The sequence below is a fragment of the Malus sylvestris genome, chromosome 6, assembly GCF_916048215.2.
Source record: "Malus sylvestris chromosome 6, drMalSylv7.2, whole genome shotgun sequence".
In the NCBI taxonomy this organism is placed as follows: Eukaryota; Viridiplantae; Streptophyta; class Magnoliopsida; order Rosales; family Rosaceae; genus Malus; species Malus sylvestris.
The window spans coordinates 12577342-12584534 of NC_062265.1; positions in this window are offsets into that span (position 1 = coordinate 12577342).

Sequence of the window (7193 nt, forward strand, 5' to 3'; positions counted from 1 at the left end):
CAAATGGGTTGGCCCGTTTGTTGTTACTAATCTTTTTGTACATGGTGCAGTCCAAATTAAGAGCTTGAGAACCGGGCAAGAATTCAAGGTGAATGGACATCGCTTGAAGCCATACTACGAGAACTTTGTGGAGCATGTTGTGGAGGAGATCCCACTGCATGCCGTGGGTTCCAAGGAGAAGTAAAGGTGTTCATCGTCCGGCTGGAAGACGTTAAAGCAAGCGCTTTAAGGGAGGCAACCCATTTATTCTGTTTGATTGTCTATTTTATTACTTGTTTAATTATTTTTGGTTATGACTTTCTATTTTGAAACATTAACAAATATGCAAAGGATTTTAACATTAAACTTCGTGGAAATGAACAGCAAAGCTTCGCCGTACAATTCCAATCCAGTTCAAGTTCAAAGCTGTGGAAAGTCAACAAGATCAACTATCTCCAAAACCAGATTTGCGTTCTTAAACTCTACTCTGTCTGGTTTTTACTTTGCCATATTTGTCATGTTTATTTGTCGTTTGTTATTTGCTTGTTTTTGGTGTGAGTATATGCTTGAAACATTGAGGACAATGTTTGATTTAAGTGTGGGGGGAGTAACCATTGTTTTGCATGAAATTCGTAGAAATTTATCACCCATTACTTCTAGTGTTGTTCCTTGTTGTTTTAAGTATTTTTAAGCTGTTTTGGAGTGTTTCAGTGTGTTTTGACATAAAAATCCAAAAATTCATAAAAATTTGAAAAATTGTTTTTGAAAATCCAAAAAAAAAGAGTTGTTTTTGTGCGCTTATTTGTGTCTTAGGGTACCTTCCAACACAATGATGAGGATTCAGTTTGTAATTGCATGACTGTTAAAGAGAGTTATAAACATGGATGAAAGTTTGATTTACTCTTTATTTATGCGTGATTGTGGTTATAACTTATGAAATCACATGTAATCATAAAAGAAAAAAATTAGTTTTTTGTAACATGCTTGAAGGAAAGAACTCAAACTAACGCTACAACCTTGTGAGAATTGAGCCTAAATATTTATTTGGAGAGTTAAAATCTGTGCATTATTGTTTTCTAAAGTCGTTGCATGATCTCATTATTCTTTGCTTGGTTATTACTTAGAAGGCGTTTCATCATTTAGTTCCAAATGCTAGAACTCATGCCTATTTCATTCAAAGCATGCTATTGATTTGCATAACACATATTCAAGATGAAGTTGTGTAGTTACCACCACCAAAGCCAAACTGCCATGTATCCCATATCGTTATATGTTTAAGTTAACCCCATTGAGCCTTGATAGCCTACATTCTTTGTTAAACCACATTATCCTTACCTAGCCTAGTTTAGGACCATCCATACCCTTGTTCTTGAAGCATAGTAAAGTATGAGTCAAATTGAATTCCTTTTGATTAATGTATGGCAGAAAACAAGTGTGGGGGAAGTGATTCTTGTGTGTGTGTATGCCAAAATCATTCATAAGGCACGAGTAGAAAAGAAAGATTCGTGAAAAATAGAATGAAAAGAAGAAGAGCTGTGAAGAGAAAAGGAGTTGAAAAATATGTGAAAAAGAGTTTCAAAGTGTTGCTTATTGAAGAAAGGGTCCAAAACATTGAATTCGGCCCTAAATATTGCTTGAATCTTCCCTTCGTGTTTAAAAGTTGATTACTGCAATCTAAGTGAATTCTAAGTTTTCATTTCATTACTTTTCTTGCTATTGCTTTAAGAACGTTTGTTATCCCTATCCTTCATTTGTTAGCCAACACCCCAAGCCCGTTACAACCTTTGACTTCAATCTTAAGTGTTATGTGTTTCAATTTGTGGAGTTTGAATTTGGTATGAGCATATGGTGTCACTGGTTCTCGCGTCTAAGTAATAGCATTCCATTCATGAGATCATATCTAAACATGCTTATTAACTCCAGAAATTGCTTTCTTTGTGATACATATATGTGAGCATTCGTTTTCATATCTACATCAATCTTCTCACATATAACTAGTATAGGGTGTGTAGTTGGAAAATCTGAGTGAAAATTGAGTGCATATCTTGTAAGGAATTGAGTGAATTCTCTAAGGCATGTTACTACATCAAAAACATTATTTTAATTGATTAATTGTGAACTAGTAAGTGGTGACTATGATTAAGTATGTGCTTAAGTGTAAAGATGACTCAAATCTGTGGGGATAATGATTTTTAACATGTCATGTGCATTGGAAATCCCTGAGGCAAATGTTGGAAGGTTTAGGTTGTGTTTTATTTGTTTTGTTTCGTTTTATTTCTTTGTTTTGCTCGAGGACTAGCAAAAGCTAAGTGTGGGGGAATTTGATAGGAGCATATTTATGCGACTTAATTGGCTTGTTCTTGTGCGTTTACGTTGTGTTTCTTTAGTTATTTTAGTGTTTAAAGCCATTTTCTTTTGTTTGTAGGTCTTAATAACAACCTTGGCAAGAAAAGTGCATTTTGGTGCATGTTGGATCAATATTGGGCTCAAATGGATTGCATGCATGAGGATGGACGTTTTGGGCATATGTGTGTGCAAGTGTGTGTGTGTAATTGCAAGGATAAATAATGACAACTCATACACATGCAAAGAAGCCCACATGCAAAGTGAAAGACTCTAAGTACAAAGTATGCAAGAAGATGCATTTTGGAGGCCTTTGGAGCATGTTTCGGGCTTGGAATGGATAGCAAATGCATGGGCCAAGTGGATGGACGAATTTGAGAACTAAAGAGGCCAAGAATATGAAGAATTATGGTCCAAAAGATGAAGAAAACAGCCCAAAAATCTGTCACCCCAACTTGCATTCCTTGCCATGCAAACCACATAGAATTCCCTTTGGATTCCATGCCATGCTTGATCACTCTTGTCCCCTACATAATTTCTGATTTCATGCTTTAATTCATTTAATTATTTCACTCAATTGCTTGATACCTCTTGTTCCCTTCACCCATTAGATTTTAGACAACCTTTACATCCATTACATGCACCAATTGATGCTCCATCATTCACATTTGGAATCCAATGCCATGTGCAACACATGTTGTTGCACCTTTGACCCATTTGTTGACACATTTCACCTCCCTTTCCATCTCTATGCAATGTACACAATCATTCATGCTCCCTAGCTACAACACCACTCCATTTTACCCTTCACACTTTGCATCATTACTTCATTTTCACCCTTGGACCATTGCACACCACACACACAAATTGCCATCCTTAACCTAACCTTATTTTCTAAGGTTTTTGGGGCCTATAAATACATGTTTACACCCCTTGGCCAAAGAACAATCCCCCATATTCATCATTTTATCACAGAAATTCGTCCTTACACACCCTAGGAAGCAAAACACCCCAAAAACACCATTCTAGTGCCTAGAAAACATAACAACCACTCCACCTTCTTCCACCCTCTTTGCCTAGTTTTCCACCACCTTCCAACCATCAAACACTCTTCCACACTCACCCTAAACCCCTCCATATCATTCCCCATCCATTCTACACCATAAATCCACCCAAAAATCTGTCCACAAGCTTCATGCCGCAACAAGGAGGAAGGGAGATCCATTGATGCACTTGCTTTCCAAGTTGGAGCATTTTAGGTGTTTTCTTTCCTTTGATTTTAATGTCTAATTTTATGTATCTTTGTATTGCAAGAATGAGGAACTAAACCCCCTTAGTTGGGGGGTGATTTGAAACCATGTACATGCTTGCAATATGATTTGATTACATTCAGTTGTTATTTCATAAGTTGCGGATTCAATTCGTTCATCTACTTGATTGATAACTTATTTGTGTATGTTGATTGAGAGTGCACGCTTAGTTTTCATGCATGAATATGATGCTAGATTATGAGGGAGTTTCACCTAATAGTTACAATCTTATAATCACAAGTAGTGAAGGTCGCTTGAAAACGATCGCGTTGAATGAATTCTTGGCACTAGTTTCATGCTCATCATAGTAACGAATGCCTCGTCAACACTTATAGTTCTCATTGTGCTTCATGATTCTTGATTGTATCTTTATTGTGCTCATCACGTAAGGAACCTTTGAGGAATGCTTTGAATTGTTGTATGCGCTTTTCCATCCAATTCATTAACTTAAGGAGAACTTGAAGGTTAATTTAAGCGTATCTAATTAACTTGGGGTGTTGAGTTTCATAATTTATTGAAAGAACAACTGAAAATCATTTTGTTTGCAAGTGTGTCATGTGTGGAGAAGAACCTCCTAACTAGCCTTTTATCCATCCTTTTCATCCAAAAACGTTTTACAATCTGTTTTGTTTTAAAGTTTCTGTTTTGTTTTCAATTTTCGTCCAAAACAAATCCCCCTTTATTTTGAAGTCTTAGATTAGTTAGAAAGTGTTTTGATTTGTGTTTCTAAGTGTTTTTATTCAAGTTTTTATCCAACTTCGTCCAAGTTCTTGTTAGGTTCTCAAAACTGCCCAGAAAGTGGTTTTTAGGTAGTTTTGAGTCATTAGGTTGCTGTTTTGAGTTTTATGTTTGTTTAAGTATTTTAAAGTATAGTTTTGCATTCTTTGAGTCTAGTTTAGTGTTTTAAATTTTATTTTTATGTTTTTAAGTCAGTTTTCAAGTGTTTAGCAATCCCTCCTAATCCCCGGCCTAGAACGATCCCTACTTACATACTTTACTACATTTGATAAAAAGAGGGTTTAATTTGTGTGCTTATATATTTCGCATCAATAAGTTCTTATCAAAATAAGAAAGTTTAAAGACAATCTTTAATGCCTAACAAACTTCCTAAGTAGTGAGCAAAAAACATAGTGGCCGAACCCTTCACCACATTTTCTTTGCTTGTTCTTCTTCTACTTGGCTTCTCCACCTATATACAATTATACAAGTGATTAGCTCTTTATATCAAATATAAATATTTAGAAGATCTAACATTTAGAATTGAAGATAAGGACATAAACCATACCTTGTGGCTTGTCCTTAAGACTTGCAAGGTATAACTTGCAATTCCTTCTCCAATGCCCCTCCTTTCCACAGTGGTGGCAAGTCCCTTTGGGCTCCTTTGCCTTCTTTTTCCTCACTCCTCCTTTCGGCTTAGGAGTGGGTGACTTCTTCTCCTTCCCTTTGCCTTTGCCTTGCGGCATGGCCTTGGAAGATGATGGCTTGTTGTAGGCTACTGCAGCAGTCCCTACACCGCTCTCTTTCTTCATAGTCTTCTCAGCAGTTACTAACATGTTTAGTAACTCAGAGAGAGTACTATCCATCTTATTCATATTGTAGTTCATTACAAACTGAGCAAATGAATCAGAAAGAGAAGCCAATACGAAGTCTTGGGCCAATTCCCCGTCAAGTGGAGTACCAAGGTTCTCCAATTGTTCAATGAATCCTATCATCTTCAGTACATGTTGGTGTACTAGAGCCCCCTTGACCATCTTGGTCTTTACAAGTTCACAAACAGTGCTAAAGCGACGGTTGCGCGTCCCTTCGCCATATAACTCCGTAAGATGGAGTATTATGGAAAATGCACTATCCATGCCCTCGTGTTGTCTCTGTAGCTCCTCATTCATGGAAGCCAACATATAGCACTTGGCTTGTATAGCATCCTCAACGTGCTTGTCATACTTAGCACGTTCATCCTCAGTAGCCTCAGGGCTGAGAGGTATGTGAGGTGGAGGCTTATCTAGTACGTAAACAATCTTCTCCAATGTTAGGAGAATCTTGACATTACGATACCATGATGGGAAATTGTGCCCATCTAGGCAATGTTTGTCGAGTATTTTCGCGAGTGTGCTTCCAACCATATCTATATACATAAACAAATAAAATAATTAGATTGATTGTTGTTTAAGTCAAACGATTCGGGTCTTTAAACCGAATGACACCACCCACCATTTTTGGCAAATTCCATATCCCCCATAATGGAATCCGGGAGATTTCAAAGAAAGCTCCTAGCGGGTTATGGGAGGCTCACTATTACCAAGCCCACCTCACGATGATACGATGTCGGCTAGCAACAATAATAATGAGAGGGTACAATTACCCATTCACAACAACCTTTTGTGATTACCCATCCTTTTGGCCTCTAGAAAACAATACCTCATGATGATACGATGTTGGCATTATGTTTCTTAGTTAAGTTCTTTCCCACCATGCCGGTTTAGCTAGGGGTTCAAGCATGACCTCACGATGATACGATATTGGCCATACTCGTTGCCTATCTTAACCTCATCAAATGTTTTAAATAAACTCCTCCTGAATATAAGCATGCACTTTGTCACTTCCCCATGATAGGGTGAAGGCGGTGTACAAGTCATAAACGCTTGGAGCCTACCATGGTGGAAGGCCACGAAAAAGTGTTCTAAGCACTTTTACGCTTTCAACTTAATATTTGTTTGGTTGAGGGATTTTAAGGTCTCATCAATTTTATTTATTTAATCACAATCAAATAAATAATGTCCTATTACAACTACAAGTCCAAAGTTAATGAAATTAGTAGCATATAATATCCCCACTATTCGTTTTCATAAAACAAATCAATATCAAAACATTTTTCAAAATATTGGAGATATATATAACTACTAATTGTATTCATTATAGTTTAGTAGCGTATGATACTCCCACTATTTGTTTTGAGAAAAACAAATCAATATCAAAAACGAATTTTTCAAATATTGGAAGTAACTACTACTACTAAGGTTTTTGCATTCCTTTGAAATTGGACTTTATAGTTATCTTAGGCTCTTGGATGACCATGGACTTATTAGATTATTGCAACAACGAGCCATCATTGTTGAATATAAACTCGGGGAGGTTGTGTCAATTTAATTACGTGCTTATCAATCAAATTAAAACCATTTTCATTGAGCCATTAGAAATGAAAGACAATCATTCATTGCTAATTTGGGCATTGGACCCTTTTAATCTTTAATCTCATGTCAAAACCCTCTTTTAGTTATGTCTCCTTACCAATAGTTAAAGAAACTCTAGTCTAGCACTAGAGGGAATCCACTAACGAATAGAGATTAAGAAGTAATAAGAATTACAAACCGATTTGTACAAATTCCTATAAATTACATATACTAAAAGGGGAGAGAAAGATTAACGTCAAATGTGACAAGGACCAATTAAACAGTAATTAAAACACATTCCCAAGGTTCAAACAATTTGATTTTAGCGCCTTATCATATAGCTCAATTATCGTTTAAGGCATAAGTCCAAAGTCATCCATTTCATAACTACTTA